Source organism: Stenella coeruleoalba (assembly GCF_951394435.1).
Source record: "Stenella coeruleoalba genome assembly, chromosome: 1".
Taxonomy (NCBI): Eukaryota; Metazoa; Chordata; class Mammalia; order Artiodactyla; family Delphinidae; genus Stenella; species Stenella coeruleoalba.
The window spans coordinates 155,130,204-155,152,013 of NC_137169.1; positions in this window are offsets into that span (position 1 = coordinate 155,130,204).

The window sequence follows — 21,810 nt, forward strand, 5'->3', positions numbered from 1 at the left end:
TGGGACAGACGCGCGGAGCGGCTCCTGCCCGGCCCCCCTGAGAACCGTCGCCGTTCCGTAAGGCGGGGTGCCTGCTTCAGAATGTAAAATCACGTGTCCGCTCCATCGATACGCCGTTTAGTTTACCAGGCAAGACTTTCTTGGTGAAAGAAGCAGCCTTGCCTTGCATCCTCGAGCAGGCTTCTCAGCTGGCTGTGCACCGGTACTCTCTCTCTTCGTGTGCTAGTCCGCAGGGCAGGGCATCGCCTGGGCAGGGTGGAGCGTGATCTCTGCGGCCTCGTCTTGCAGCTCCTTCCTTCCATTCTCAGTCATCCTGCCCACAGTGGCCTCCTCTCAGGCCTGCATACTTACAACGGCGCATGGCCCGTGCTGCCCCTCTGCAGGCAGTGTCCCTCTGTTTAGTTTGCAGCTGACCGATGCCGCCTCACCCTTCTCATCTCTTCTCAGGTGTCACTTGGTCAAGAAAGCGTCCCCTTACCTACTCAGCTCATCACGTCCCCCTACCGTAGCTCACGTGACACCACGCACCTCTCGCTTATGGCCGTCATCGCCTTTCCCATCCAGTTTCAGGTAGGTAAGTTTACCCCGTGGTGGTCCGTGAGGAAGAAGAGATCACGCCGCTTTGGCTTACTCTTGATTCCCAGCGACTAGCCCGGTTACTGATAACCTCTGTTAGAGGGAGAAAGGAATGCACCCGATCCCTGGTGAAGCCCTGAGCGTTTTCCTTTCTAGTGTCCCTCGTACTCCTCCCTGCCATCTGTGTCGCCCTTACTCGGCGTCTACCGTTTATGAGTTTACACCTGGGTTACGGTGACTGCTTCGGAGAATCGCATGCCTTTCTATCTCCCTCGCTGCGACCTCTCCTACACCTCCCAGGGCTCTTGGGTTATGCCCTTGCCCTCGTCCGAGCCGTCCGTGGCACCCGCTGTCAACCCCGTACGGCCAAGCTCCGAAGACTGACACTCAAGGCCCTCCGTAATTTGGCTTCAGTTTCACTTTCCAGACGTGTCAAGAAAGAACGGGGTCTAAGTATCTGTGAACCTCTGCTCCGTTTCATATCTACCCACGAGGTTAATTTTTTTGTTTCTTCCAGTCCGCCTATTTTGCACCTCCTTCTCTGGGAAGACTTCACTGAGAATCCAAGCGATTTCTGGATCCCTTCTCTCCCCTGAAGCTGCAAACACTTTAACAGGACATGTGCGGAACTGCCGTAAGGTAATCTACATCTTGTCTCCCTCTCTGGTACCTAACCTCCCTGCGAATGGGGGTACGTCTCCGTGTTCTGTGCGGGTTTTCAGCCCAGGACTCTCTACGCGTAGTGGATATTTGATTTGGTAAGTGAACGAATAAGTGGATGAGTCACCGAGATGAGGGTGTTGTCTCATTCTTTCTCTCTTCCTCCACTTTCAAGTTTCTTTAGTTAGTTTCCTCAGACAAAAGGTTTCCTTGTAGCTACACAGTGGCCAGGTCCACAGAACGTTGCAGATAGCTGCTGAAAACAGCCCTCCTCCACCTGAGAATGGCTTGCTCTCCCTCTCAAGCGGAGAGAGCTGGGATTCGATATTTAATGAAGTGCCTCTGTCCACTTGGCATTGAGAGGCACTAGGGGGCGTTAGTGCTCTGCACCCGGCGAAATGCCTGTTTCGTTTGTGATTTTCCTTTGTGAAAAACAACTATCCACAGAGTGTTTTGTGCCGATTTTCCATCCTTTTCGACTGACGGAAAGCATTTTACCCACGTAGAAACAGAGAACGAATAGAAAGAGCGTTGCATTACGTTCAATAAAAGCTTAGGGCGGTCTCGGTGGTACGTTAGTGAGGTTATCTGGGGACACCTTAGCCACGTACATTGTGTTGGAGAGGCACCGAGAATTCAGGAGTTCTCAAAGTTCGAGGACACAGTTGCCTTACACGTAGGCACGGTGGCAGCCGTGGACATGGCAGTGATTTGGAGAACGTTGTATTAGTCAGCTCTTGCTGCGATAATGCTTTGCAACAAATCTCCCCAAAACTCACTTACATAAAGAGGCATCTAGTTTTCTGGGACCTGTGGGCTAGCTGCAGCGGCTCTCTTGTAGACCTCTCGATGGCGGGTGTCGCTCCATGCCGTGGGTCAGTTTGAGGTCTGTCCCGCACACCTTACCGTGGAGCCCAACTGTGAGGCTGCAGGTCCCTGTCTTCTCGCAGAGTTCGGTGAAACGTAAGAGGTGAACCCAACCACACAAGCCCACGTAAGGCCTCTGCGACTCACTTAAGGCCATCGTGTCTTCCCTTGGCCTCCTGGGAATCCCCTGGCCCCAGGAGGCAGCTTCCGTAGCCCAGGGCAACCGGCGGAGGGGGGGCGGGCGGGGCTGCACGAGGGTGGAACGCTGAGGTCACAGAGGGTGTGGGTGTGGCCACCTCTGCTGTGACTGAACCAAGGGCAGGGGGGCAGGGGGTCCAGGGCAGGGCCCTCAGAGCCCGGTAGGCCCAGGGGGGCGGCGCAAGCACCTAGGCCCAGGCCGAAGAGCGCCTTCTTGGTACGCGTGGCAGGCCGGCCTCTCCCCTTGCCACTCAGGCCGCCCTCCCACTTGAAGTGTGTGTGGCACGCGTCCGCGGAGTACACCTCGCTGCACAGGTAGCCACGGGGCCGGGCGTCGTAGCTTCCTGCGAGGCGGCCGGAGGTCCCACAGGCGGGTGGGTCCCTGGGACAGACGCGCGGAGCGGCTCCTGCCCGGCCCCCCTGAGAACCGTCGCCGTTCCGTAAGGCGGGGCGCCTGCTTCAGAATGTAAAATCACGTGTCCGCTCCATCGATACGCCGTTTAGTTTACCAGGCAAGACTTTCTTGGTGAAAGAAGCAGCCTTGCCTTGCATCCTCGAGCAGGCTTCTCAGCTGGCTGTGCACCGGTACTCTCTCTCTGGGTGTGCTAGTCCGCAGGGCAGGGCATCGCCTGGGCAGGGTGGAGCGTGATCTCTGCGGCCTCGTCTTGCAGCTCCTTCCTTCCATTCTCAGTCATCCTGCCCACAGTGGCCTCCTCTCAGGCCTGCATACTTACAACGGCGCATGGCCCGTGCTGCCCCTCTGCAGGCAGTGTCCCTCTGTTTAGTTTGCAGCTGACCGATGCCGCCTCACCCTTCTCATCTCTTCTCAGGTGTCACTTGGTCAAGAAAGCGTCCCCTTACCTACTCAGCTCATCACGTCCCCCTACCGTAGCTCACGTGACACCACGCACCTCTCGCTTATGGCCGTCATCGCCTTTCCCATCCAGTTTCAGGTAGGTAAGTTTACCCCGTGGTGGTCCGTGAGGAAGAAGAGATCACGCCTCTTTGGCTTACTCTTGATTCCCAGCGACTAGCCCGGTTACTGATAACCTCTGTTAGAGGGAGAAAGGAATGCACCCGATCCCTGGTGAAGCCCTGAGCGTTTTCCTTTCTAGTGTCCCTCGTACTCCTCCCTGCCATCTGTGTCGCCCTTACTCGGCGTCTACCGTTTATGAGTTTACACCTGGGTTACGGTGACTGCTTCGGAGAATCGCATGCCTTTCTATCTCCCTCGCTGCGACCTCTCCTACACCTCCCAGGGCTCTTGGGTTATGCCCTTGCCCTCGTCCGAGCCGTCCGTGGCACCCACTGTCAACCCCGTACGGCCAAGCTCCGAAGACTGACACTCAAGGCCCTCCGTAATTTGGCTTCAGTTTCACTTTCCAGACGTGTCAAGAAAGAACGGGGTCTAAGTATCTGTGAACCTCTGCTCCGTTTCATATCTACCCACGAGGTTAATTTTTTTGTTTCTTCCAGTCCGCCTATTTTGCACCTCCTTCTCTGGGAAGACTTCACTGAGAATCCAAGCGATTTCTGGATCCCTTCTCTCCCCTGGAGCTGCAAACACTTTAACAGGACATGTGCAGAACTGCCATAAGGTAATCTACATCTTGTCTCCCTCTCTGGTACCTAACCTCCCTGCGAATGGGGGTACGTCTCCGTGTTCTGTGCGGGTTTTCAGCCCAGGACTCTCTACGCGTAGTGGATATTTGATTTGGTAAGTGAACGAATAAGTGGATGAGTCACCGAGATGAGGGTGTTGTCTCATTCTTTCTCTCTTCCTCCACTTTCAAGTTTCTTTAGTTAGGTTCCTCAGACAAAAGGTTTCCTTGTAGCTACACAGTGGCCAGGTCCACAGAACGTTGCAGGTAGCTGCTGAAAACAGCCCTCCTCCACCTGAGAATGGCTTGCTCTCCCTCTCAAGCGGAGAGAGCTGGGATTCGATATTTAATGAAGTGCCTCTGTCCACTTGGCATTGAGAGGCACTAGGGGGCGTTAGTGCTCTGCACCCGGCGAAATGCCTGTTTCGTTTGTGATTTTCCTTTGTGAAAAACAACTATCCACAGAGTGTTTTGTGCCGATTTTCCATCCTTTTCGACTGACGGAAAGCATTTTACCCACGTAGAAACAGAGAACGAATAGAAAGAGCGTTGCATTACGTTCAATAAAAGCTTAGGGCGGTCTCGGTGGTACGTTAGTGAGGTTATCTGGGGACACCTTAGCCACGTACATTGTGTTGGAGAGGCACCGAGAATTCAGGAGTTCTCAAAGTTCGAGGACACAGTTGCCTTACACGTAGGCACGGTGGCAGCCGTGGACATGGCAGTGATTTGGAGAACGTTGTATTAGTCAGCTCTTGCTGCGATAATGCTTTGCAACAAATCTCCCCAAAACTCACTTACATAAAGAGGCATCTAGTTTTCTGGGACCTGTGGGCTAGCTGCAGCGGCTCTCTTGTAGACCTCTCGATGGCGGGTGTCGCTCCATGCCGTGGGTCAGTTTGAGGTCTGTCCCGCACACCTTACCGTGGAGCCCAACTGTGAGGCTGCAGGTCCCTGTCTTCTCGCAGAGTTCGGTGAAACGTAAGAGGTGAACCCAACCACACAAGCCCACGTAAGGCCTCTGCGACTCACTTAAGGCCATCGTGTCTTCCCTTGGCCTCCTGGGAATCCCCTGCCCCCAGGAGGCAGCTTCCGTAGCCCAAGGCAACCGGCGGAGGGGGGGCGGGCGGGGCTGCAGGAGGGTGGAACGACGAGGTCACAGAGGGTGTGGGTGTGGCCACCTCTGCTGTGACTGAACCAAGGGCAAGGGGGCAGGGGGTCCAGGGCAGGGCCCTCAGAGCCCGGTAGGCCCAGGGGGGCGGCGCAAGCACCTAGGCCCAGGCCGAAGAGCGCCTTCTTGGTATGCGCGGCAGGCCGGCCTCTCGCCTTGCCACTCAGGCCGCCCTCCCACTTGAAGTGTGTGTGGCACGCGTCCGCGGAGTACACCTCGCTGCACAGGTAGCCACGGGGCTGGGCGTCGTAGCTTCCTGCGAGGCGGCCAGAGGTCCCGCAGGCGGGTGGGTCCCTGGGACAGACGCGCGGAGCGGCTCCTGCCCGGCCCCCCTGAGAACCGTCGCCGTTCCGTAAGGCAGGGCACCTGCTTCAGAATGTAAAATCACGTGTCCGCTCCATCGATACGCCGTTTAGTTTACCAGGCAAGACTTTCTTGGTGAAAGAAGCAGCCTTGCCTTGCATCCTCGAGCAGGCTTCTCAGCTGGCTGTGCACCGGTACTCTCTCTCTGGGTGTGCTAGTCCGCAGGGCAGGGCATCGCCTGGGCAGAGTGGAGCGTGATCTCTGCGGCCTCGTCTTGCAGCTCCTTCCTTCCATTCTCAGTCATCCTGCCCACAGTGGCCTCCTCTCAGGCCTGCATACTTACAACGGCGCATGGCCCGTGCTGCCCCTCTGCAGGCAGTGTCCCTCTGTTTACTTTGCAGCTGACCGATGCCGCCTCACCCTTCTCATCTCTTCTCAGGTGTCACTTGGTCAAGAAAGCGTCCCCTTACCTACTCAGCTCATCACGTCCCCCTACCGTAGCTCACGTGACACCACGCACCTCTCGCTTATGGCTGTCATCGCCTTTCCCATCCAGTTTCAGGTAGGTAAGTTTACCCCGTGGTGGTCCGTGAGGAAGAAGAGATCACGCCTCTTTGGCTTACTCTTGATTCCCAGCGACTAGCCCGGTTACTGATAACCTCTGTTAGAGGGAGAAAGGAATGCACCCGATCCCTGGTGAAGCCCTGAGCGTTTTCCTTTCTAGTGTCCCTCGTACTCCTCCCTGCCATCTGTGTCGCCCTTACTCAGCGTCTACCGTTTATGAGTTTACACCTGGGTTACGGTGACTGCTTCGGAGAATCGCATGCCTTTCTATCTCCCTCGCTGCGACCTCTCCTACACCTCCCAGGGCTCTTGGGTTATGCCCTTGCCCTCGTCCGAGCCGTCCGTGGCACCCGCTGTCAACCCCGTACGGCCAAGCTCCGAAGACTGACACTCAAGGCCCTCCGTAATTTGGCTTCACTTTCACTTTCCAGACGTGTCAAGAAAGAACGGGGTCTAAGTATCTGTGAACCTCTGCTCCGTTTCATATCTACCCACGAGGTTAATTTTTTTGTTTCTTCCAGTCCGCCTATTTTGCACCTCCTTCTCTGGGAAGACTTCACTGAGAATCCAAGCGATTTCTGGATCCCTTCTCTCCCCTGGAGCTGCAAACACTTTAACAGGACATGTGCGGAACTGCCGTAAGGTAATCTACATCTTGTCTCCCTCTCTGGTACCTAACCTCCCTGCGAATGGGGGTACGTCTCCGTGTTCTGTGCGGGTTTTCAGCCCAGGACTCTCTACGCGTAGTGGATATTTGATTTGGTAAGTGAACGAATAAGTGGATGAGTCACCGAGATGAGGGTGTTGTCTCATTCTTTCTCTCTTCCTCCACTTTCAAGTTTCTTTAGTTAGGTTCCTCAGACAAAAGGTTTCCTTGTAGCTACACAGTGGCCAGGTCCACAGAACGTTGCAGATAGCTGCTGAAAACAGCCCTCCTCCACCTGAGAATGGCTTGCTCTCCCTCTCAAGCGGAGAGAGCTGGGATTCGATATTTAATGAAGTGCCTCTGTCCACTTGGCATTGAGAGGCACTAGGGGGCGTTAGTGCTCTGCACCCGGCGAAATGCCTGTTTCGTTTGTGATTTTCCTTTGTGAAAAACAACTATCCACAGAGTGTTTTGTGCCGATTTTCCATCCTTTTAGACTGACGGAAAGCATTTTACCCACGTAGAAACAGAGAACGAATAGAAAGAGCGTTGCATTACGTTCAATAAAAGCTTAGGGCGGTCTCGGTGGTACGTTAGTGAGGTTATCTGGGGACACCTTAGCCACGTACATTGTGTTGGAGAGGCACCGAGAATTCAGGAGTTCTCAAAGTTCGAGGACACAGTTGCCTTACACGTAGGCACGGTGGCAGCCGTGGACATGGCAGTGATTTGGAGAACGTTGTATTAGTCAGCTCTTGCTGCGATAATGCTTTGCAACAAATCTCCCCAAAACTCACTTACATAAAGAGGCATCTAGTTTTCTGGGACCTGTGGGCTAGCTGCAGTGGCTCTCTTGTAGACCTCTCGATGGCGGGTGTCGCTCCATGCCGTGGGTCAGTTTGAGGTCTGTCCCGCACACCTTACCGTGGAGCCCAACTGTGAGGCTGCAGGTCCCTGTCTTCTCGCAGAGTTCGGTGAAACGTAAGAGGTGAACCCAACCACACAAGCCCACGTAAGGCCTCTGCGACTCACTTAAGGCCATCGTGTCTTCCCTTGGCCTCCTGGGAACCCCCTGGCCCCAGGATGCAGCTTCCGTAGCCCAGGGCAACCGGCGGAGGGGGGGCGGGCGGGGCTGCAGGAGGGTGGAACGCCGAGGTCACAGAGGGTGTGGGTGTGGCCACCTCTGCTGTGACTGAACCAAGGGCAGGGGGGCAGGGGGTCCAGGGCAGGGCCCTCAGAGCCCGGTAGGCCCAGGGGGGCGGCGCAAGCACCTAGGCCCAGGCCAAAGAGCGCATTCTTGGTACGCGCGGCAGGCCGGCCTCTCGCCTTGCCCCTCAGGCCGCCCTCCCACTTGAAGTGTGTGTGGCACGCGTCCGCGGAGTACACCTCGCTGCACAGGTAGCCACGGGGCTGGGCGTCGTAGCTTCCTGCGAGGCGGCCAGAGGTCCCGCAGGCGGGTGGGTCCCTGGGACAGACGCGCGGAGCGGCTCCTGCCCGGACCCCTGAGAACCGTCGCCGTTCCGTAAGGCGGGGCGCCTGCTTCAGAATGTAAAATCACGTGTCCGCTCCATCGATACGCCGTTTAGTTTACCAGGCAAGACTTTCTTGGTGAAAGAAGCAGCCTTGCCTTGCATCCTCGAGCAGGCTTCTCAGCTGGCTGTGCACCGGTACTCTCTCTCTGGGTGTGCTAGTCCGCAGGGCAGGGCATCGCCTGGGCAGGGTGGAGCGTGATCTCTGCGGCCTCGTCTTGCAGCTCCTTCCTTCCATTCTCAGTCATCCTGCCCACAGTGGCCTCCTCTCAGGCCTGCATACTTACAACGGCGCATGGCCCGTGCTGCCCCTCTGCAGGCAGTGTCCCTCTGTTTAGTTTGCAGCTGACCGATGCCGCCTCACCCTTCTCATCTCTTCTCAGGTGTCACTTGGTCAAGAAAGCGTCCCCTTACCTACTCAGCTCATCACGTCCCCCTACCGTAGCTCACGTGACACCACGCACCTCTCGCTTATGGCCGTCATCGCCTTTCCCATCCAGTTTCAGGTAGGTAAGTTTACCCCGTGGTGGTCCGTGAGGAAGAAGAGATCACGCCTCTTTGGCTTACTCTTGATTCCCAGCGACTAGCCCGGTTACTGATAACCTCTGTTAGAGGGAGAAAGGAATGCACCCGATCCCTGGTGAAGCCCTGAGCGTTTTCCTTTCTAGTGTCCCTCGTACTCCTCCCTGCCATCTGTGTCGCCCTTACTCGGCGTCTACCGTTTATGAGTTTACACCTGGGTTACGGTGACTGCTTCGGAGAATCGCATGCCTTTCTATCTCCCTCGCTGCGACCTCTCCTACACCTCCCAGGGCTCTTGGGTTATGCCCTTGCCCTCGTCCGAGCCGTCCGTGGCACCCACTGTCAACCCCGTACGGCCAAGCTCCGAAGACTGACACTCAAGGCCCTCCGTAATTTGGCTTCAGTTTCACTTTCCAGACGTGTCAAGAAAGAACGGGGTCTAAGTATCTGTGAACCTCTGCTCCGTTTCATATCTACCCACGAGGTTAATTTTTTTGTTTCTTCCAGTCCGCCTATTTTGCACCTCCTTCTCTGGGAAGACTTCACTGAGAATCCAAGCGATTTCTGGATCCCTTCTCTCCCCTGGAGCTGCAAACACTTTAACAGGACATGTGCAGAACTGCCGTAAGGTAATCTACATCTTGTCTCCCTCTCTGGTACCTAACCTCCCTGCGAATGGGGGTACGTCTCCGTGTTCTGTGCGGGTTTTCAGCCCAGGACTCTCTACGCGTAGTGGATATTTGATTTGGTAAGTGAACGAATAAGTGGATGAGTCACCGAGATGAGGGTGTTGTCTCATTCTTTCTCTCTTCCTCCACTTTCAAGTTTCTTTAGTTAGGTTCCTCAGACAAAAGGTTTCCTTGTAGCTACACAGTGGCCAGGTCCACAGAACGTTGCAGGTAGCTGCTGAAAACAGCCCTCCTCCACCTGAGAATGGCTTGCTCTCCCTCTCAAGCGGAGAGAGCTGGGATTCGATATTTAATGAAGTGCCTCTGTCCACTTGGCATTGAGAGGCACTAGGGGGCGTTAGTGCTCTGCACCCGGCGAAATGCCTGTTTCGTTTGTGATTTTCCTTTGTGAAAAACAACTATCCACAGAGTGTTTTGTGCCGATTTTCCATCCTTTTTGACTGACGGAAAGCATTTTACCCACGTAGAAACAGAGAACGAATAGAAAGAGCGTTGCATTACGTTCAATAAAAGCTTAGGGCGGTCTCGGTGGTACGTTAGTGAGGTTATCTGGGGACACCTTAGCCACGTACATTGTGTTGGAGAGGCACCGAGAATTCAGGAGTTCTCAAAGTTCGAGGACACAGTTGCCTTACACGTAGGCACGGTGGCAGCCGTGGACATGGCAGTGATTTGGAGAACGTTGTATTAGTCAGCTCTTGCTGCGATAATGCTTTGCAACAAATCTCCCCAAAACTCACTTACATAAAGAGGCATCTAGTTTTCTGGGACCTGTGGGCTAGCTGCAGCGGCTCTCTTGTAGACCTCTCGATGGCGGGTGTCGCTCCATGCCGTGGGTCAGTTTGAGGTCTGTCCCGCACACCTTACCGTGGAGCCCAACTGTGAGGCTGCAGGTCCCTGTCTTCTCGCAGAGTTCGGTGAAACGTAAGAGGTGAACCCAACCACACAAGCCCACGTAAGGCCTCTGCGACTCACTTAAGGCCATCGTGTCTTCCCTTGGCCTCCTGGGAACCCCCTGCCCACAGGAGGCAGCTTCCGTAGCCCAAGGCAACCGGCGGAGGGGGGGCGGGCGGGGCTGCAGGAGGGTGGAACGACGAGGTCACAGAGGGTGTGGGTGTGGCCACCTCTGCTGTGACTGAACCAAGGGCAGGGGGGCAGGGGATCCAGGGCAGGGCCCTCAGAGCCCGGTAGGCCCAGGGGGGCGGCGCAAGCACCTAGGCCCAGGCCGAAGAGCGCCTTCTTGGTATGCGCGGCAGGCCGGCCTCTCGCCTTGCCACTCAGGCCGCCCTCCCACTTGAAGTGTGTGTGGCACGCGTCCGCGGAGTACACCTCGCTGCACAGGTAGCCACGGGGCTGGGCGTCGTAGCTTCCTGCGAGGCGGCCAGAGGTCCCGCAGGCGGGTGGGTCCCTGGGACAGACGCGCGGAGCGGCTCCTGCCCGGACCCCTGAGAACCGTCGCCGTTCCGTAAGGCGGGGCGCCTGCTTCAGAATGTAAAATCACGTGTCCGCTCCATCGATACGCCGTTTAGTTTACCAGGCAAGACTTTCTTGGTGAAAGAAGCAGCCTTGCCTTGCATCCTCGAGCAGGCTTCTCAGCTGGCTGTGCACCGGTACTCTCTCTCTGGGTGTGCTAGTCCACAGGGCAGGGCATCGCCTGGGCAGGGTGGAGCGTGATCTCTGCGGCCTCGTCTTGCAGCTCCTTCCTTCCATTCTCAGTCATCCTGCCCACAGTGGCCTCCTCTCAGGCCTGCATACTTACAACGGCGCATGGCCCGTGCTGCCCCTCTGCAGGCAGTGTCCCTCTGTTTAGTTTGCAGCTGACCGATGCCGCCTCACCCTTCTCATCTCTTCTCAGGTGTCACTTGGTCAAGAAAGCATCCCCTTACCTACTCAGCTCATCACGTCCCCCTACCGTAGCTCACGTGACACCACGCACCTCTCGCTTATGGCCGTCATCGCCTTTCCCATCCAGTTTCAGGTAGGTAAGTTTACCCCGTGGTGGTCCGTGAGGAAGCAGAGATCACGCCTCTTTGGCTTACTCTTGATTCCCAGCGACTAGCCCGGTTACTGATAACCTCTGTTAGAGGGAGAAAGGAATGCACCCGATCCCTGGTGAAGCCCTGAGCGTTTTCCTTTCTAGTGTCCCTCGTACTCCTCCCTGCCATCTGTGTCGCCCTTACTCGGCGTCTACCGTTTATGAGTTTACACCTGGGTTACGGTGACTGCTTCGGAGAATCGCATGCCTTTCTATCTCCCTCGCTGCGACCTCTCCTACACCTCCCAGGGCTCTTGGGTTATGCCCTTGCCCTCGTCCGAGCCGTCCGTGGCACCCGCTGTCAACCCCGTACGGCCAAGCTCCGAAGACTGACACTCAAGGCCCTCCGTAATTTGGCTTCAGTTTCACTTTCCAGACGTGTCAAGAAAGAACGGGGTCTAAGTATCTGTGCACCTCTGCTCCGTTTCATATCTACCCACGAGGTTAATTTTTTTGTTTCTTCCAGTCCGCCTATTTTGCACCTCCTTCTCTGGGAAGACTTCACTGAGAATCCAAGCGATTTCTGGATCCCTTCTCTCCCCTGGAGCTGCAAACACTTTAACAGGACATGTGCGGAACTGCCGTAAGGTAATCTACATCTTGTCTCCCTCTCTGGTACCTAACCTCCCTGCGAATGGGGGTACGTCTCCGTGTTCTGTGCGGGTTTTCAGCCCAGGACTCTCTACGCGTAGTGGATATTTGATTTGGTAAGTGAACGAATAAGTGGATGAGTCACCGAGATGAGGGTGTTGTCTCATTCTTTCTCTCTTCCTCCACTTTCAAGTTTCTTTAGTTAGTTTCCTCAGACAAAAGGTTTCTTTGTAGCTACACAGTGGCCAGGTCCACAGAACGTTGCAGATAGCTGCTGAAAACATCCCTCCTCCACCTGAGAATGGCTTGCTCTCCCTCTCAAGCGGAGAGAGCTGGGATTCGATATTTAATGAAGTGCCTCTGTCCACTTGGCATTGAGAGGCACTAGGGGGCGTTAGTGCTCTGCACCCGGCGAAATGCCTGTTTCGTTTGTGATTTTCCTTTGTGAAAAACAACTATCCACAGAGTGTTTTGTGCCGATTTTCCATCCTTTTAGACGGACGGAAAGCATTTTACCCACGTAGAAACAGAGAACGAATAGAAAGAGCGTTGCATTACGTTCAATAAAAGCTTAGGGCGGTCTCGGTGGTACGTTAGTGAGGTTATCTGGGGACACCTTAGCCACGTACATTGTGTTGGAGAGGCACCGAGAATTCAGGAGTTCTCAAAGTTCGAGGACACAGTTGCCTTACACGTAGGCACGGTGGCAGCCGTGGACATGGCAGTGATTTGGAGAACGTTGTATTAGTCAGCTCTTGCTGCGATAATGCTTTGCAACAAATCTCCCCAAAACTCACTTACATAAAGAGGCATCTAGTTTTCTGGGACCTGTGGGCTAGCTGCAGCGGCTCTCTTGTAGACCTCTCGATGGCGGGTGTCGCTCCATGCCGTGGGTCAGTTTGAGGTCTGTCCCGCACACCTTACCGTGGAGCCCAACTGTGAGGCTGCAGGTCCCTGTCTTCTCGCAGAGTTCGGTGAAACGTAAGAGGTGAACCCAACCACACAAGCCCACGTAAGGCCTCTGCGACTCACTTAAGGCCATCGTGTCTTCCCTTGGCCTCCTGGGAACCCCCTGGCCCCAGGAGGCAGCTTCCGTAGCCCAGGGCAACCGGCGGAGGGGGGGCGGGCGGGGCTGCAGGAGGGTGGAACGCCGAGGTCACAGAGGGTGTGGGTGTGGCCACCTCTGCTGTGACTGAACCAAGGGCAGGGGGGCAGGGGGTCCAGGGCAGGGCCCTCAGAGCCCGGTAGGCCCAGGGGGGCGGCGCAAGCACCTAGGCCCAGGCCGAAGAGCGCCTTCTTGGTACGCGCGGCAGGCCGGCCTCTCGCCTTGCCACTCAGGCCGCCCTCCCACTTGAAGTGTGTGTGGCACGCGTCCGCGGAGTACACCTCGCTGCACAGGTAGCCACGGGGCTGGGCGTCGTAGCTTCCTGCGAGGCGGCCGGAGGTCCCGCAGGCGGGTGGGTCCCTGGGACAGACGCGCGGAGCGGCTCCTGCCCGGCCCCCCTGAGAACCGTCGCCGTTCCGTAAGGCGGGGCGCCTGCTTCAGAATGTACAATCACGTGTCCGCTCCATCGATACGCCGTTTAGTTTACCAGGCAAGACTTTCTTGGTGAAAGAAGCAGCCTTGCCTTGCATCCTCGAGCAGGCTTCTCAGCTGGCTGTGCACCGGTACTCTCTCTCTGGGTGTGCTAGTCCGCAGGGCAGGGCATCGCCTGGGCAGGGTGGAGTGTGATCTCTGCGGCCTCGTCTTGCAGCTCCTTCCTTCCATTCTCAGTCATCCTGCCCACAGTGGCCTCCTCTCAGGCCTGCATACTTACAACGGCGCATGGCCCGTGCTGCCCCTCTGCAGGCAGTGTCCCTCTGTTTAGTTTGCAGCTGACCGATGCCGCCTCACCCTTCTCATCTCTTCTCAGGTGTCACTTGGTCAAGAAAGCGTCCCCTTACCTACTCAGCTCATCACGTCCCCCTACCGTAGCTCACGTGACACCACGCACCTCTCGCTTATGGCCGTCATCGCCTTTCCCATCCAGTTTCAGGTAGGTAAGTTTACCCCGTGGTGGTCCGTGAGGAAGAAGAGATCACGCCTCTTTGGCTTACTCTTGATTCCCAGCGACTAGCCCGGTTACTGATAACCTCTGTTAGAGGGAGAAAGGAATGCACCCGATCCCTGGTGAAGCCCTGAGCGTTTTCCTTTCTAGTGTCCCTCGTACTCCTCCCTGCCATCTGTGTCGCCCTTACTCGGCGTCTACCGTTTATGAGTTTACACCTGGGTTACGGTGACTGCTTCGGAGAATCGCATGCCTTTCTATCTCCCTCGCTGCGACCTCTCCTACACCTCCCAGGGCTCTTGGGTTATGCCCTTGCCCTCGTCCGAGCCGTCCGTGGCACCCGCTGTCAACCCCGTACGGCCAAGCTCCGAAGACTGACACTCAAGGCCCTCCGTAATATGGCTTCAGTTTCACTTTCCAGACGTGTCAAGAAAGAACGGGGTCTAAGTATCTGTGCACCTCTGCTCCGTTTCATATCTACCCACGAGGTTAATTTTTTTGTTTCTTCCAGTCCGCCTATTTTGCACCTCCTTCTCTGGGAAGACTTCACTGAGAATCCAAGCGATTTCTGGATCCCTTCTCTCCCCTGGAGCTGCAAACACTTTAACAGGACATGTGCGGAACTGCCGTAAGGTAATCTACATCTTGTCTCCCTCTCTGGTACCTAACCTCCCTGCGAATGAGGGTACGTCTCCGTGTTCTGTGCGGGTTTTCAGCCCAGGACTCTCTACGCGTAGTGGATATTTGATTTGGTAAGTGAACGAATAAGTGGATGAGTCACCGAGATGAGGGTGTTGTCTCATTCTTTCTCTCTTCCTCCACTTTCAAGTTTCTTTAGTTAGTTTCCTCAGACAAAAGGTTTCTTTGTAGCTACACAGTGGCCAGGTCCACAGAACGTTGCAGATAGCTGCTGAAAACAGCCCTCCTCCACCTGAGAATGGCTTGCTCTCCCTCTCAAGCGGAGAGAGCTGGGATTCGATATTTAATGAAGTGCCTCTGTCCACTTGGCATTGAGAGGCACTAGGGGGCGTTAGTGCTCTGCACCCGGCGAAATGCCTGTTTCGTTTGTGATTTTCCTTTGTGAAAAACAACTATCCACAGAGTGTTTTGTGCCGATTTTCCATCCTTTTAGACGGACGGAAAGCATTTTACCCACGTAGAAACAGAGAACGAATAGAAAGAGCGTTGCATTACGTTCAATAAAAGCTTAGGGCGGTCTCGGTGGTACGTTAGTGAGGTTATCTGGGGACACCTTAGCCACGTACATTGTGTTGGAGAGGCACCGAGAATTCAGGAGTTCTCAAAGTTCGAGGACACAGTTGCCTTACACGTAGGCACGGTGGCAGCCGTGGACATGGCAGTGATTTGGAGAACGTTGTATTAGTCAGCTCTTGCTGCGATAATGCTTTGCAACAAATCTCCCCAAAACTCACTTACATAAAGAGGCATCTAGTTTTCTGGGACCTGTGGGCTAGCTGCAGCGGCTCTCTTGTAGACCTCTCGATGGCGGGTGTCGCTCCATGCCGTGGGTCAGTTTGAGGTCTGTCCCGCACACCTTACCGTGGAGCCCAACTGTGAGGCTGCAGGTCCCTGTCTTCTCGCAGAGTTCGGTGAAACGTAAGAGGTGAACCCAACCACACAAGCCCACGTAAGGCCTCTGCGACTCACTTAAGGCCATCGTGACTTCCCTTGGCCTCCTGGGAACCCCCTGGCCCCAGGATGCAGCTTCCGTAGCCCAGGGCAACCGGCGGAGGGGGGGCGGGCGGGGCTGCAGGAGGGTGGAACGCCGAGGTCACAGAGGGTGTGGGTGTGGCCACCTCTGCTGTGACTGAACCAAGGGCAGGGGGGCAGGGGGTCCAGGGCAGGGCCCTCAGAGCCCGGTAGGCCCAGGGGGGCGGCGCAAGCACCTAGGCCCAGGCCGAAGAGCGCCTTCTTGGTACGCGCGGCAGGCCGGCCTCTCGCCTTGCCACTCAGGCCGCCCTCCCACTTGAAGTGTGTGTGGCACGCGTCCGCGGGGTACACCTCGCTGCACAGGTAGCCACGGGGCTGGGCGTCGTAGCTTCCTGCGAGGCGGCCGGAGGTCCCGCAGGCGGGTGGGTCCCTGGGACAGACGCGCGGAGCGGCTCCTGCCCGGCCCCCCTGAGAACCGTCGCCGTTCCGTAAGGCGGGGCGCCTGCTTCAGAATGTAAAATCACGTGTCCGCTCCATCGATACGCCGTTTAGTTTACCAGGCAAGACTTTCTTGGTGAAAGAAGCAGCCTTGCCTTGCATCCTCGAGCAGGCTTCTCAGCTGGCTGTGCACCGGTACTCTCTCTCTGGGTGTGCTAGTCCGCAGGGCAGGGCATCGCCTGGGCAGGGTGGAGCGTGATCTCTGCGGCCTCGTCTTGCAGCTCCTTCCTTCCATTCTCAGTCATCCTGCCCACAGTGGCCTCCTCTCAGGCCTGCATACTTACAACGGCGCATGGCCCGTGCTGCCCCTCTGCAGGCAGTGTCCCTCTGTTTAGTTTGCAGCTGACCGATGCCGCCTCACCCTTCTCATCTCTTCTCAGGTGTCACTTGGTCAAGAAAGCGTCCCCTTACCTACTCAGCTCATCACGTCCCCCTACCGTAGCTCACGTGACACCACGCACCTCTCGCTTATGGCCGTCATCGCCTTTCCCATCCAGTTTCAGGTAGGTAAGTTTACCCCGTGGTGGTCCGTGAGGAAGAAGAGATCACGCCTGTTTGGCTTACTCTTGATTCCCAGCGACTAGCCCGGTTACTGATAACCTCTGTTAGAGGGAGAAAGGAATGCACCCGATCCCTGGTGAAGCCCTGAGCGTTTTCCTTTCTAGTGTCCCTCGTACTCCTCCCTGCCATCTGTGTCGCCCTTACTCGGCGTCTACCGTTTATGAGTTTACACCTGGGTTACGGTGACTGCTTCGGAGAATCGCATGCCTTTCTATCTCCCTCGCTGCGACCTCTCCTACACCTCCCAGGGCTCTTGGGTTATGCCCTTGCCCTCGTCCGAGCCGTCCGTGGCACCCGCTGTCAACCCCGTACGGCCAAGCTCCGAAGACTGACACTCAAGGCCCTCCGTAATTTGGCTTCAGTTTCACTTTCCAGACGTGTCAAGAAAGAACGGGGTCTAAGTATCTGTGAACCTCTGCTCCGTTTCATATCTACCCACGAGGTTAATTTTTTTGTTTCTTCCAGTCCGCCTATTTTGCACCTCCTTCTCTGGGAAGACTTCACTGAGAATCCAAGCGATTTCTGGATCCCTTCTCTCCCCTGGAGCTGCAAACACTTTAACAGGACATGTGCGGAACTGCCGTAAGGTAATCTACATCTTGTCTCCCTCTCTGGTACCTAACCTCCCTGCGAATGGGGGTACGTCTCCGTGTTCTGTGCGGGTTTTCAGCCCAGGACTCTCTACGCGTAGTGGATATTTGATTTGGTAAGTGAACGAATAAGTGGATGAGTCACCGAGATGAGGGTGTTGTCTCATTCTTTCTCTCTTCCTCCACTTTCAAGTTTCTTTAGTTAGTTTCCTCAGACAAAAGGTTTCTTTGTAGCTACACAGTGGCCAGGTCCACAGAACGTTGCAGATAGCTGCTGAAAACAGCCCTCCTCCACCTGAGAATGGCTTGCTCTCCCTCTCAAGCGGAGAGAGCTGGGATTCGATATTTAATGAAGTGCCTCTGTCCACTTGGCATTGAGAGGCACTAGGGGGCGTTAGTGCTCTGCACCCGGCGAAATGCCTGTTTCGTTTGTGATTTTCCTTTGTGAAAAACAACTATCCACAGAGTGTTTTGTGCCGATTTTCCATCCTTTTAGACTGACGGAAAGCATTTTACCCACGTAGAAACAGAGAACCAATAGAAAGAGCGTTGCATTACGTTCAATAAAAGCTTAGGGCGGTCTCGGTGGTACGTTAGTGAGGTTATCTGGGGACACCTTAGCCACGTACATTGTGTTGGAGAGGCACCGAGAATTCAGGAGTTCTCAAAGTTCGAGGACACAGTTGCCTTACACGTAGGCACGGTGGCAGCCGTGGACATGGCAGTGATTTGGAGAACGTTGTATTAGTCAGCTCTTGCTGCGATAATGCTTTGCAACAAATCTCCCCAAAACTCACTTACATAAAGAGGCATCTAGTTTTCTGGGACCTGTGGGCTAGCTGCAGCGGCTCTCTTGTAGACCTCTCGATGGCGGGTGTCGCTCCATGCCGTGGGTCAGTTTGAGGTCTGTCCCGCACACCTTACCGTGGAGCCCAACTGTGAGGCTGCAGGTCCCTGTCTTCTCGCAGAGTTCGGTGAAACGTAAGAGGTGAACCCAACCACACAAGCCCACGTAAGGCCTCTGCGACTCACTTAAGGCCATCGTGTCTTCCCTTGGCCTCCTGGGAACCCCCTGGCCCCAGGATGCAGCTTCCGTAGCCCAGGGCAACCGGCGGAGGGGGGGCAGGCGGGGCTGCAGGAGGGTGGAACGCCGAGGTCACAGAGGGTGTGGGTGTGGCCACCTCTGCTGTGACTGAACCAAGGGCAGGGGGGCAGGGGGTCCAGGGCAGGGCCCTCAGAGCCCGGTAGGCCCAGGGGGGCGGTGCAAGCACCTAGGCCCAGGCCGAAGAGCGCCTTCTTGGTACGCGCGGCAGGCCGGCCTCTCGCCTTGCCACTCAGGCCGCCCTCCCACTTGAAGTGTGTGTGGCACGCGTCCGCGGAGTACACCTCGCTGCACAGGTAGCCACGGGGCTGGGCGTCGTAGCTTCCTGCGAGGCGGCCGGAGGTCCCGCAGGCGGGTGGGTCCCTGGGACAGACGCGCGGAGCGGCTCCTGCCCGGCCCCCCTGAGAACCGTCGCCGTTCCGTAAGGCGGGGCGCCTGCTTCAGAATGTACAATCACGTGTCCGCTCCATCGATACGCCGTTTAGTTTACCAGGCAAGACTTTCTTGGTGAAAGAAGCAGCCTTGCCTTGCATCCTCGAGCAGGCTTCTCAGCTGGCTGTGCACCGGTACTCTCTCTCTGGGTGTGCTAGTCCGCAGGGCAGGGCATCGCCTGGGCAGGGTGGAGCGTGATCTCTGCGGCCTCGTCTTGCAGCTCCTTCCTTCCATTCTCAGTCATCCTGCCCACAGTGGCCTCCTCTCAGGCCTGCATACTTACAACGGTGCATGGCCCGTGCTGCCCCTCTGCAGGCAGTGTCCCTCTGTTTAGTTTGCAGCTGACCGATGCCGCCTCACCCTTCTCATCTCTTCTCAGGTGTCACTTGGTCAAGAAAGCGTCCCCTTACCTACTCAGCTCATCACGTCCCCCTACCGTAGCTCACGTGACACCACGCACCTCTCGCTTATGGCCGTCATCGCCTTTCCCATCCAGTTTCAGGTAGGTAAGTTTACCCCGTGGTGGTCCGTGAGGAAGAAGAGATCACGCCTGTTTGGCTTACTCTTGATTCCCAGCGACTAGCCCGGTTACTGATAACCTCTGTTAGAGGGAGAAAGGAATGCACCCGATCCCTGGTGAAGCCCTGAGCGTTTTCCTTTCTAGTGTCCCTCGTACTCCTCCCTGCCATCTGTGTCGCCCTTACTCGGCGTCTACCGTTTATGAGTTTACACCTGGGTTACGGTGACTGCTTCGGAGAATCGCATGCCTTTCTATCTCCCTCGCTGCGACCTCTCCTACACCTCCCAGGGCTCTTGGGTTATGCCCTTGCCCTCGTCCGAGCCGTCCGTGGCACCCGCTGTCAACCCCGTACGGCCAAGCTCCGAAGACTGACACTCAAGGCCCTCCGTAATTTGGCTTCAGTTTCACTTTCCAGACGTGTCAAGAAAGAACGGGGTCTAAGTATCTGTGAACCTCTGCTCCGTTTCATATCTACCCACGAGGTTAATTTTTTTGTTTCTTCCAGTCCGCCTATTTTGCACCTCCTTCTCTGGGAAGACTTCACTGAGAATCCAAGCGATTTCTGGATCCCTTCTCTCCCCTGGAGCTGCAAACACTTTAACAGGACATGTGCGGAACTGCCGTAAGGTAATCTACATCTTGTCTCCCTCTCTGGTACCTAACCTCCCTGCGAATGGGGGTACGTCTCCGTGTTCTGTGCGGGTTTTCAGCCCAGGACTCTCTACGCGTAGTGGATATTTGATTTGGTAAGTGAACGAATAAGTGGATGAGTCACCGAGATGAGGGTGTTGTCTCATTCTTTCTCTCTTCCTCCACTTTCAAGTTTCTTTAGTTAGTTTCCTCAGACAAAAGGTTTCTTTGTAGCTACACAGTGGCCAGGTCCACAGAACGTTGCAGATAGCTGCTGAAAACATCCCTCCTCCACCTGAGAATGGCTTGCTCTCCCTCTCAAGCGGAGAGAGCTGGGATTCGATATTTAATGAAGTGCCTCTGTCCACTTGGCATTGAGAGGCACTAGGGGGCGTTAGTGCTCTGCACCCGGCGAAATGCCTGTTTCGTTTGTGATTTTCCTTTGTGAAAAACAACTATCCACAGAGTGTTTTGTGCCGATTTTCCATCCTTTTAGACGGACGGAAAGCATTTTACCCACGTAGAAACAGAGAACGAATAGAAAGAGCGTTGCATTACGTTCAATAAAAGCTTAGGGCGGTCTCGGTGGTACGTTAGTGAGGTTATCTGGGGACACCTTAGCCACGTACATTGTGTTGGAGAGGCACCGAGAATTCAGGAGTTCTCAAAGTTCGAGGACACAGTTGCCTTACACGTAGGCATGGTGGCAGCCGTGGACATGGCAGTGATTTGGAGAACGTTGTATTAGTCAGCTCTTGCTGCGATAATGCTTTGCAACAAATCTCCCCAAAACTCACTTACATAAAGAGGCATCTAGTTTTCTGGGACCTGTGGGCTAGCTGCAGCGGCTCTCTTGTAGACCTCTCGATGGCGGGTGTCGCTCCATGCCGTGGGTCAGTTTGAGGTCTGTCCCGCACACCTTACCGTGGAGCCCAACTGTGAGGCTGCAGGTCCCTGTCTTCTCGCAGAGTTCGGTGAAACGTAAGAGGTGAACCCAACCACACAAGGCCACGTAAGGCCTCTGCGACTCATTTAAGGCCATCGTGTCTTCCCTTGGCCTCCTGGGAACCCCCTGGCCCCAGGATGCAGCTTCCGTAGCCCAGGGCAACCGGCGGAGGGGGGGCGGGCGGGGCTGCAGGAGGGTGGAACGCCGAGGTCACAGAGGGTGTGGGTGTGGCCACCTCTGCTGTGACTGAACCAAGGGCAGGGGGGCAGGGGGTCCAGGGCAGGGCCCTCAGAGCCCGGTAGGCCCAGGGGGGCGGCGCAAGCACCTAGGCCCAGGCCGAAGAGCGCCTTCTTGGTACGCGCGGCAGGCCGGCCTCTCGCCTTGCCACTCAGGCCGCCCTCCCACTTGAAGTGTGTGTGGCACGCGTCCGCGGAGTACACCTCGCTGCACAGGTAGCCACGGGGCTGGGCGTCGTAGCTTCCTGCGAGGCGGCCGGAGGTCCCGCAGGCGGGTGGGTCCCTGGGACAGACGCGTGGAGCGGCTCCTGCCCGGCCCCCCTGAGAACCGTCGCCGTTCCGTAAGGCGGGGCGCCTGCTTCAGAATGTAAAATCACGTGTCCGCTCCATCGATACGCCGTTTAGTTTACCAGGCAAGACTTTCTTGGCGAAAGAAGCAGCCTTGCCTTGCATTCTCGAGCAGGCTTCTCAGCTGGCTGTGCACCGGTACTCTCTCTCTGGGTGTGCTAGTCCGCAGGGCAGGGCATCGCCTGGGCAGGGTGGAGCGTGATCTCTGCGGCCTCGTCTTGCAGCTCCTTCCTTCCATTCTCAGTCATCCTGCCCACAGTGGCCTCCTCTCAGGCC